Here is a 12,889-nt window from a genome sequence, read left to right as displayed (position 1 = left end):
AATTTTGCAGTTTGAGATGTCTACTCATGCCCATTGTATTATTTGATACATTACAGAGATTTTTACGACAGATGTTGCAACCAACGTTATCTCTATTACCCATAAAGTATTACCAGCACCATCACGTTCGTTTTCGAGTGTCCATATTGATTTGAATAACAACTTTACTCGAATGAAACCTGAGACATACTAGTTACGAGCATTGCGAGCAGCGGGCGTGTTTGTCTAGCGGCGGCATTCAATTCATAAAACAACAGAGGCGCGGCGTATGTTGTCGCAGCCAACTGGCACGCACCGGCACACGCTGCCGAGCCGTTTCTCGTGAGCTTCTCGAGAATTGCTTGAGAACTAGAGGCTCGAGGATTTCTCGGTGCGCTCGAGATACAAAATTTGCATATGATTCATTTCAAGGAAATTTTCCACAGGAATTGGCTGAAGTGAGTTGTACTATAAAAGAGGAGAAATACAAAGTTTTATAATAACAGATCCAATCAGCGTCACCAGATGTACCTAAAGTTACTATTCCAGATCAGTATTCTCTAGGAGGATTAGCTAATTCATCAATCATAAAACACCACAAAAGTGTTTAACATTAAATTATTTGCAAGCTTTTCCATATAAAGATTACTTAGATCTACATCTACATGATTACTCTGCAATTCACATTTAAGTGCTTGGCAGAGGGTTCATCGAATCACAATCATACTATCTCTCTACTATTCCATTCCCGAACAGTGAGCGGGAAAAACGAACACCTAAACCTTTCTGTTCGAGCTCTGATTTCTCTTATTTTATTTTGATGATCATTCCTATCTTTGTATGTTGGGCTCAACAAAATATTTTCGCATTCGGAAGAGAAAGTTGGGGACTGAAATTTCGTAAAAAGGTTTCGTCGCGACGAAAAACGTCTATACTGTAATGACTTCCATCCCAACTCATGTATCATATCTTCATATCTGCCACACTCTCTCCCCTATAACGTGATAATACAAAACGAGCTGCCCTTTTTTGCACCCTTTCGATGTCCTCCGTCAATCCCACCTGGTAAGGATCCCACACCGCTCAGCAATATTCTAACAGAGGACGAACGAGTGTAGTGTAAGCTGTCTCTTTAGTGGACTTGTTGCATCTTCTAAGTGTCCTGCCAATGAAACGCAACCTTTGGCTCGCCTTCCCCACAATATTATCTATGTGGTCTTTCCAACTGAAGTTGTTCGTAATTTTAACACCCAGGTACTTAGTTGAATTGACAGCCTTGAGAATTGTACTATTTATCGAGTAATCGAATTCCAACGGATTTCTTTTGGAACTCATGTTGATCACCTCACACTTTTCGTTATTTAGCGTCAACTGCCACCTGCCACACCATACAGCAATCTTTTCTAAATTGCTTTGCAACTGATACTGGTCTTCGGATGACCTTAATGCACTGTAAATTACAGCATCATCTGTGAACAACCTAAGAGAACTGCTCAGATTGTCATCCAGGTCATTTACACAGATCAGGAACAGCAGAGGTCTCAGGACGCTTCCCTGGGGAACACCTGATATCACTTCAGTTTTACTCGATGATTTGCCGTCTATTACTATGAACTGCGACCTTCCTGACAGGAAATCACGAATCCAGTCGCACAACTGACACAATACCCCATAGGCCCTCAGCTTGATTAGAAGTCGCTTGTGTCAAAAGCTTTCTGCAAATCTAGAAATACAGAATCAACATGAAATCCCCTGTTGATAGCGGCCATTACTTCGCGTGATTAAAGAGCTAACCGCGTTGCACAAGAACGATGTTTTTTGATACCGTGCTGATTACCTATCAATAGATCATTCCCTTCGAGGTGATTCATAATGTTTGAATACAGTATATGCTCCAAAACCCTGCTGCAAACCGACGTCAATGATATATGTCTGAAGTTCAATGGATTACTCCTACTACCCTTCTTAAACACTGGTGCGACCTGCGCAATTTTCCAATCTGTAGGTACAGATCTACCGGTGAGCGAGCGGTTGTATATGAGTGCTAAGTAGGGAGCTATTGTATCAGCGTAATCTGAAAGGAACCTAATCGGTATACGATATGGACCTGAAGACTTGCCCGTATCAAGCGATTTGAGTTGCTTCGCAATCCCGAAGGTATCTACTTCTAAGAAACTCATGCTAGCAGATGTTCGTGTTTCAAATTCAGGAATATTCCATTCGTCTTTCCTGGTGAAGGAATTTCGGGAAACTGAGTTCAATAACTCCGCTTTAGGGGCACACACGTCGGTAACAATACCATTGGCTCTGCGCAGCGAAGGTATTGACTGCGTCTTGCCCCTTGTGTACTTTAAATACGACCAGAATTTCTTCGGATTTTTTACCAAATTTCGAGACAATGTTTCGTTGTGGAACCTATTAAAGGCATCTCACATTGAAGTCCGTGCCAAATTTCGCGCGTCTGTAAATTTTAGCCAATCTTCGGGATTTCGCGTTATTCTGAACTTCGCATGCTTTTTCCATTGCCTCTGCAACAACGTTCGGATCTGTTTTGTGTACCATAGGGGATCAGCTCCATTTATTACCAATTTATGAGGTAATAATCTCTCAATTGCTGTTGCTACTGTATCTTTGAATTTGAGCCACCTCTCGTCTACATTGGCATAGTCAGTTCGGAAGGAATGGAGATTGTCTTTTAGGAAGGCTTCTAGTGACATTGTATCTGCTTTTTTAAATAAAATTATTTTGCATTGGTTTCTGGTGGATTTGGAAGAAGCGGTATTGATCCTAGCTACAACGACCTTGTGATCACTAATCCCTGTATCAGTCATGATGCTCTTCATTAGCTCTGGATTGTTTGTGGCTAAGAGGTCACGTGTGTTTTCGCAACCATTTACAATTCGCGTGGGTTCGTGGACTATCTGCTCGAAATAATTTTCGGAGAAAGCATTTAGGACAATCTCGGAAGATGTTTTCTGCCTACCACCGGTTTTTAACAAGTATTTTTGCCAACATGTCGAGAGAAAGTTCAAAGTCCCCATCAACTATAACCGTATGAGTGGGATATTTATTTGTTACAAGACTAAAATTTTCTCTGAACTGTTCAGCAACTATATCATATATTAACTTAGTTCGGCTGTTAAGTATAACCTCTACCCATACCAATTCGCACAGAGTATCTGCTTCGAGTTCACTATAAGATAAACCACTACTGACAGACACAAACACTCCACCACCAATTCTGCCTAATCTATCCTTCCTGAACACCGTCTGAGACTTCGTAAAAATTTCTGCAGAACTTATTTCATGATTTAGCCAGCTTTCTGTACCTATAACGGTTTCAGCTTCTGTGCTTTCTATTAGCACTTGAAGCTCAGGGACTTTCCCAGCATAACTACAACACTTTACAACTACAATTCCGACTGTTCCTTGATCCGAGCACGTCCTGTATTTGCCATGCACCCTTTGAAATTGCAGCGCACCCCGTGCTTTCCCGAGGCTTTCTAAGCTAAAAAACCGCCCAGCCTCCACTACCCATGTAGCCGGCAGCTGAGTGTAGTGAACTCCTGACCTATTCAGCGGAACCCGAATCCCCACAACCCTATGGCGCAAGTCAAGGAATCTGCAGCCAACACGGTCGCGAAACCGTCTGGGCCTCTGATTCAGATCCTCCACCCGGCTCTGCACCAAAGGTCCGCACTCGGTTCTGTCAATGATGCTGCAGATGGTGAGCTCTGCCTTCATCTTCTAAGCAAGACCGGCAGCCTTCACCAAATCAGATAGCCGCTGGAATTCAGAGAGAATTTCTGCAGATCCAAAGCGACACACGTCATTAGTGCCGACATGTGCCACGACCTGCAGCTGGCTGCACTCTGTGCTCTTCGTGGTATCCGGAAGGACCCTTTCCACATCATGAATGACTCCACCTGGAATGTACAGGAAGTGCACCCTGGATTTCTTCCCCTCCTTAGCCGCCATATCCCTAAGGGGCCTCATTATGCACCTAACATTGGAGCACCCAACTACCAATAAGCCCACCCTCTGTGATTGCCCAGACCTTGAAGGCTGAGAATCGTCCTCTGAAACAGGGCAGGCAGCTGCATCTAGCTCAGCCAGAGACAGTACCTGGAACCTTTTTGTCAGACGCACTGGGGAGGCTTACTGATCAGCCTCTGGGGATGTCTTTCACTGCCTGCCACGCTTTGGAACGACCTCCTAATCAACCACAGGTGAGAGGTCAACCCCACTGCGGGCAGCAACCGGGGTAACCACAGTGACAGACCGATCTGGGAACAGATGGGATGAGGTTGACATCCCCGTGATACCCAAGTCTGGTTCCCCACAGTGGTGCCCATTGGCAACAGCCTCAAGCTGTGCAAGTGAAGTCAGCGCCGCCTGCAGCTGTGAGCGAAGGGATGCCAAGTCAGCCCTCATCCGAACACAGCAATCACAGTCCCTGTCCATTCTAATCGATGTTGAACAACAGTTACTGAAACACGAGTCTGTGCCTAGATCACGCAAGGGAAACACACAAAGAATGTATGAACTAACCTGTACAAATGTCTAACGACTGCGCTAAAATCTGCCTTAATGCATTAGAGTACAATCATTTGGAAATTTTTGTTTCATTTCCTTTGTTCTCCATTGCAAAATTTTGTCTCTTTCTTTTCTTCTAATTCTGCATCCCCTTTTTCTTGCCCATTATTTCCTTTCACATTACCTGCTGCTCCAACAGCTTGTGAACCAGTAGTTGCTAGATATGGTGATGCTACCAAAGTAGTGGAAGAAAACCACTTTCATATTTTGTTGGTCCTGAACCTTTTTTCTGTTTTGTTAGACATTCAATTTTTTACAGCAAGAATACCTAGTGTATGAGGAAATTGCCACCAGTTTTTTTGTCTCTCTTTCTTGTTAAGAATTTTTCAGTGCTTTGTAAATGATCATTATTCAGTTTAATTTTAATTAATTTTGGATTAGTTTTGCTGCTAGGTAGCAAAGTACAATCAGTAGTGAAGTTCTTCATTCATATAGTTGAAAATGTTATAAGGATGGATATTTTTGTGAACTCCATCCATTATCATCAAGCTCTAACATGTAATTTTCTTTTTCCATACATTATTCCTCTGACTGCTGTTACTGCTGATTTTTCACAAAGAGAATCACTATACAATGCAGTCTTTCTTTTGCATCTAATTAGAGCTCTGTATCTGCTTCTTGTCCTTTTCGGAAATCTTTCTTATGTCTATGCAGAATATCATGTTTTTGCAAGCTTCATCTAGTGAATTTATTGATTGATCTCCTCTAGTTATTGTTTTGTTTAATTTGGTTTCTGGACCACAAAATTGGTAGGCTGGTTGATGTTTTTCAAATGGTAGTTTGTCAGTCATAGTGTTAATTAAGCCTTTCATTTCATTTTTCGCCAGAATGTGTGAAAAATATTATTGAGAAATCTAATCCAATGTGAAATTCATTTTTGACGTTTGATAATGTATTCATTAACATATGTGTTACTCCTAATTTTTGATTATGATAATTTTTATTTCCAGCTAATTCTTCAACATAAATTACTGCTAATCTGTCGATTAAATTCTTAACATCATTCATCTAAACATATTCAGTAACTTTTTCTGTATATTGCTTAATTTAGTTGTCCCCTGTTTTTGAACCTGAATAATGTGAATCATCTGATTCTGTTCTTTTGGGTGAGCAATATCGAAAATTTAGTTTACAGAATAATCACATAATTCATCTGGATTTATTTGTTATATTCTTAGTCAAGGGAAAAAAGCTTTAACAGTTTCTTTTATTAATTTATTGTATTCTTTCCCTTTCCTCGATTTTATTTTACTGTGATTTGATCAGAATATAAAGTTCCTGAATGAAATAATATGTCTGCATAATTTGATAAATCAACATTAGCAAAATTTCATTCATATCATTTATAGTAATCTGCTTTTAGTTAAAAGCTTCATCAGTCCATGTATACCTTCATATGGCTTTGCACTGATCATTATCATATCTCCAGTGAATTCAAGTGGATTTCCACCGACTGGTCCCAATGCAAGCATTTGTGTTCACTATTGTTAATATGCTTTATCAATTTTTCACACACACACACACACAGATATATATATATATATATATATATATATATATATATATATATATATATATATATATAGCACCATGAGTAGCTGTTTGTATTTTTTATGTTTTTGACCTCTTCTTCCTACTTCTTCTATGTATCTTATATTTCTGATTCACTTACTGTATTGTCATACTAAGCAGGTTGATTATCAGACCATTACATCGATAACACGTTCATCTTCGTTTTTATATTCTTCATATTCTGTTTTCAGTTGTTTCTTCCATTTTTTAAAATTCTTTATTTAATTCTTCAATTTTTTCCTATTTCATTTATCTTTTTTAAACAACTTCTGTGTCTGGTTTTCCAAATATTTACAAATGTTAAAAACATAAATAAATTGTTTTCAGATGGTTATCTTTCTGTTATGACTATAAAAATTAAGAAGGTATTGTACTCTTCTTTTACGCTTATCATGGTCTAATAGGTATGCAATATGATCTTTTAAAGCACTCAAAAAACAATAATAAAATTATTATAAGAAACATTTTATATGACATCTGTATTTCACTTCATTAGATTTCTTAGTCATGTCCATCACGAAAAATCCAAATTTAATATTCCAACAGTTACTACACATTGATTCAAAATTATCAAACTTTAAACGACCTCCAACAAAGTCATGATAAATATGACTTAAATTTGTGTTGTCTTCTCTCAAATATGTAAAGAATTTAGATTATCTCTGACTAATTATTTAGTTATTTTAGAATATGTCTGAGCACAATAAACTAGCTATTCCTTTATGTGTACCTATAGTAAAATATTCTCTTACTACATTCTGATTTTCAAGAATGAAATCGTTGAGTACTACTAGTGAATTGTCTTGGCACTGTTTCTGCATTATAATTTCATCATTATCCTCAATAAAAGCAGTAATCTTATTTTTTATCTTCAAATTTTTTATTCATTTTCAAAATTCTTGATATTTTGAATGAACATACGAGAGATTTCTCTTATTCCAGGTTAACTATCCTGGAGGTAGAATCATTAATGTTGTTTTTCCACATACACTTGGTTCTATTATTTCACATGACATAGAATTTGTTAAAAGCTTACCATATTTATTTTTTGATTTCCTCTCTGGAATTCGTATTTTTGGTTTCCAATCAATTTTAGTTTAATTAAATAATTTTTTATTTATGTTGAATGAGTCATAATAAATTATAAGGTAATGGAGATACAATGAAATTTCCGATTTGCCAATATACAGAGCCCATCAGAAAAATGTATACAAACTTTAAGGAACGACAAGGATTACTTACATGTTTATTTTACATTTAATAATAGATCACACATGTTGTATAATCTTCAGTTTAACATATGGTTACTTTAAATGTTCAAAACGTTCACTCTTGGCGGCTATACACACAACAGAACAGCGGGCGGTCGCCGCAAGTACATTAGTTAGTTTTACAGTGGATATCGCTGTACATGTTGCTGTTGTAATCTCCTGTCGATGTTCCTCCAGCATGCATGGCTTACGTCGATAGGCGTTATCTTTCACAGTTCCCAACAATTAAAAGTCAATAGGTCTTAGATCTAGGGAACTCAATAGGCTATCTTCGTCCAATCCAGTGCACTGGAAAACTACCATTGAGGAAAGCTTGTACAGCGATGTGTTAGTGTGGTGGCACCTCGTCCTGTTGGTAGAAGACCTCTTCATCAGGTCCATAAAGCGCATGTATACCTGTCAAAAGATGTGACATAAAAAAAGGGTCTTACTAAGCCCCTAGATAGTAGTCCACACAACACATGAACCCCTGGTTGATTGACCACTTTGTCCACATAAACATGTGGGTTTTCCAGTGCCCAGTACACACTGTTATGCCGATTCACGGTTCCATGGTTTAAATTCTGCCCCATAACTCCACACTACCTTTCTCACAAATTGTCGATCATCAGTTATCATTTCTGATGCCATTCGCAAAATTGCATTCATCAACCAAGATCGTCATCATTATTCACGTGCAGTAATCATGGAATGTATATTTTCCACTTTGCAGTTTTCAGAATTCTTTGTACATTTGTATTGCTAACACCTACTTCACATGCACATTGCGTTGCAAAATTCTGTCGAGAATTAACAAACGTTTCCAACATGAGAGCCAACTAAGCAGGACTTGTAGCTGTATGCTGTCTTCTTGATCTTCCGTTGTGAATATGCATGCAGTTCAAACTTGTCAGTGATACGTTTAATTGTTAGGTGGGTTGGCAGTTCTGTTCCAAACTCCCACCTCCATTGATGTTGCACTTCAGCGGCTTTATCAAACTTGAAGAACCTCTTCACAATACATTTCATTGCTCAAATGTCAAGCGTGCTCCATCTTGTTTTCTCAATACCCACGGCGAGATTAAAGCACTAACATCTGTTAAGCCAAAGACCATACTATAACACATTCGTAACTCAAATCGAACAACATCAATATCTCGATAGAGCCTGACAAAGATTGTATACATTATTCTGGCGGACTCTGTAGTTTGAAAAGGCTGGAAAAATTTATTCATTCAAAACAATCTAATATACTGACTGAAGCAGACGAAATTTTAAATAGAATAACTATCGAGAGTGATGTTAAATTATATGCAGTTTAAAGATATAGCATTGGAAGTGTGCAGTCAAACTATTGAAGCTAGTAAAATAGCTGTTACTTGTGATATTACTAAAATTCTTCCATTTTAGTTGATTAATATTAATTTTGATTTAGCTGATGTAATGCTTGTGGAATATACAGATAATTTTCATAGAGATACTAATATTATTGCTTCATTGATACCTGATGCTGATTTTGGTGGACTGCTAACTCATGAGCCACATTCCTGTTTAAATTTCAATTTTTAATACTATTCAGGATTTAGAAGTTACTATGGCTGATGAAAATGATAATTTAATTGACTTCAGTGGTGCTACTGAGACAATTAGTTTAGAAATAGCTTAATAAAATTTCATTGTAAATAAATAATGGCCGGCCGCAGTGGCCGTGTGGTTCTAGGCGCTTCAGTCCAGAACCCTGCGACTGCTACGGTGACAGGTTCGAATCCTGCCTTGGGCATGGGTGTGTGTGATATCCTTAGGTTAGTTAGGTTTAAGTAGTTCTAAGTTCTAGGGAACTGATGACTTCAGATGTTAAGTCCCATAGTGCTCAGAGCCACATGAACCATAAATAATGAACAAGATTAGCAGCTATCAGTTTCACTCATTGCTTGTGAGCGAGAAAAGTAAAAATAATTTAAATGTAGCTAAAAAGGATAGTAAAATTAACTTAAATATAGCAGATGGATGTCTTCACCCTAATCATGCTCACTTATATATGAGCATAAGGATAGTTAAAGCTTGTGGATCAGATAACCCAACATATATGCAAAAGTCAATTAAAAATTAAGTAATAATTATGTGGGAAAGCTATTTGACTTTATAGCCACAAAGGAAAAGAAAAATACTCTGTCTAGAACTGATTATCAATTGATTTCATCGTCTGTTTTGTTGCATTTGAAATCAGACGCAGACTGATTAGCTATCGCGAGAGAATGCTGGGCTTCCACTGAAAGAAATATAAAATTAAATCCAAGGGTCAGTAGCTCAGTATGCTAGTTGAGTGGATTAGAATCATTAAATGTTTTTCAGTGATATTTTATGATTTAAATCCCGTTCAAATAGAGCATTTAAAAAAATCCTGCTTTGGGTGATCCACGGTTTCTCCAAACGAGATGGGCGTTTTGCTGAAAAAACTGTGTTTTAGTAGTAAATATTCAACCAAAATTTAATTTTGTGTTTTTTTACTTGTCATAGTAGAATATATCCCTAGTTTGATATTTATTTTTTCCTTAACAAAAATTTTCAAGAATTTCATGAGAATAAGTATAAAAAATATGGCTATCGTTATACATGTATCTTTTTACCATGAAATTGACTTTACATATATAAAAAACAGTTCATAATTATCTTATGTGCGCTAAAAATAAAAGAAATATTGAATATGTAGAACGTTTAAAAAAATCAATAAATTTAGCAAATTTCTCTTATTTTTTAAAGGTGATTCTCTTATAAAAAAGGGAACTGAAGGAAAAACCAACCTCCTCATTTCTTTTCTCTTAATTTTATACAGATTTTTCAATAAAATTTATATTTTTTTAATTTTTGAGTGAAAAATGAGCAAGTAAGCTTACTTTTAAAACAGTTCGCCCAAACATGCAATTTCCTTGTACTTCAGCAGTCTCTCAAACTATGAAATGGTCCATTTCCTTAACTATTAATGCTGAACAAGATATAAAATCCACTAAATCTGAATTCAAGATCATAGTGAGTAAGCCAGAAGCTGGTTACAGATACTCCTCAAAGACCTAAACTGAATGATATATATAGTAGTTTTGGCATGAATGAAAAATGCAACATTTTTTTAAATAAAGTACTGTTCTAAATACTACACATATCAATAAACGTTTTGATCACCACTGTGCTCAGAACTCCCGAAGACAGATATTGGCAATGGATATTGTATCGCAGAAGCAGTACCTTTGAATGAATCGGAGATGTCACTAGACCTGCCCAAAGCAGTAAACAACAGCGGATCAGTTCCAGTCATTCCACCAGGAAGGACGTACACGGCTGATGTTGTCTGTAGTTCAATCATGCCTACAGGGCCAATACCACAGTTCGATTGTTCCTGCATTGCTACTTTGTGCCAGGAAGGTCTCTCAACAAGGGAAGTGCCCAGGCATCTCGGAGTGAACCAAAGTGATGTTCGGACATGGAGGAGATACAGAGAGCCAGGAACTGTTGATGACATGCCTCACTCAGGCTGCCCAAGGGCTACTACTGCCGTGGATGATCGTTACCTACGGATTATGGCTCGGAGAAACCCTGACAGCAACGCCATCATGTTGAATAACGCTTTTCGTGCAGTCACAGGACGTCATGTTACGACTTAAACTGTGTGCAGTAGGCTGCATGATGCCCAACTTCACTCCCAATGTCAATGGCGAGGTCGATCTTTGCAACCACAACACCAGGGACGTGTTTGGAGGCAAGCCGGTGAGGCTGAATGCCTTACACACACTGTCGAGCGAGTGCAGCAAGGTGGAGGTTCCCTGCTCTTTTATTATGGTATTATTGTTTTGTGTGGGGCCGATGTATGGGTTGGTCATCATTGAATGCTCTGTAACGGCTGTGCAATATGTGAGTGCCATCCTCCGACTGATAGTGCAACCATATTGGCAGCATATTGACGAGGCAGTCGTCTTCATGGACGACAATTCGCGCCCCATCGTGCATATCTTGTGAATGATTTCCTTCAGGATAACGATATCGCTCGAATAGAGTGGCCATCATGTTCTCCACACATAACCACTATAAAACATACCTGCGATAGCTTGAAAAGCGCTGTTTATGGGCGATGTGACCCACCAACAACTCTGAGGGGGGGGACAACCTGGACCAACAGTGCCTTGATGAACTTGTGGATAGTATGCCACGATGAAAACAGGCATGCATCGATGAAAGAGGACGTGCTACTGTGTATTGGAGGTACCACTGTGTACAGTTATGTGATTGGATTTGTGATTTTCTGTCAGAGTTCATATTAATTCTCAGAAAGTCATCGAGTAAAACAGAAGTTATTTCTGGCGTTCCTGAAGGTAGTGTTATAGGCACTTTGCTGTTTCTTATCTATATAAACGATTTGGGAGACAATCTGTGGAATCGTCTTAGGTTGTGATGATGCTTTCGTTTATCAGCTAATAAAAGATCAAAGCAAACTGCAAAACTATTTAGAAAAGATACCTGCATGGTGCGAAAATTGGCAGTTGACCCTAAGTAACGAAGAGTGTAAGGTCATCCGCATGAGTGCCAAAAGGAATTCGTTAAACTTCGGTTACACGATAAATCAGTCTAATCTAAAAGCTGTAAATTAAATTAATACCTAGGTATTACAATTACAAACAACTTAAATTGGAAGAAACATATAGATAAGTTGTGGGGAAGGTTAACCAAAGACTACGTTTTGTTGGGAGGACACTTGAAACATGTAACAGATCTACTAAGGAGACTGCCTACACTACACTAGTCCGTCCTCTTTTAGAATACTGCTGTGCAGTGTGGGATCCTTACCACATAGGACTGATGGAGTATATCCAAAAAATTGAAAGAAGGCAGCACATTTTGTATTATAGCGAAACATGCGAGAGAGTGTCACAGAAATGATACAGGATTTGGGCTGGACATCATGAAAAGAAAGGCGTTTTTCGTTCCAACGGAATCTTCTCACAAAATTCCAGTCACCAACGTTCTTCTCCGAAAGTGAAAATATTTTGTTGACACCGACCTACACAGGGAGAAACGACCACCACGATAAAATAATCTTCGACGGAAAGATATAGCTTTTCTTTCTTTCTGCGCGCTATACGAAATTGGAATAAGGGAGAATTATAAAGGTGTTTCGATGAACCGTCTGCCAGAAACTTAAATGTGATTTGTAGAGTATCAATGTAGATGTAGATGAAGATGTATTATGGTACTGCAAAAAATTTCTGCTATAGTGGGCTCAAAAAAACAAATTACTCTTATTATGACTTTACCGTCCAGCCGTTCGTGCCAGTTTATACTTTATAATGATCATTTGGCCTAAAACAGTAGCGAAGCGAATTATGCAAAATAAAGGACAAATGAAGGTTCACCATGAATTTTAACGTACAGTATGTATTGACAGTACTGAGAATATTTTGACGTTCGTCAATACTTCTCGTCAGCATTTCTAGTACTGACAATAG

This window comes from Schistocerca gregaria, chromosome 1, assembly GCF_023897955.1.
Source record: "Schistocerca gregaria isolate iqSchGreg1 chromosome 1, iqSchGreg1.2, whole genome shotgun sequence".
Lineage (NCBI taxonomy): Eukaryota > Metazoa > Arthropoda > Insecta > Orthoptera > Acrididae > Schistocerca > Schistocerca gregaria.
Note: the sequence above shows the minus strand (reverse complement) of the source record.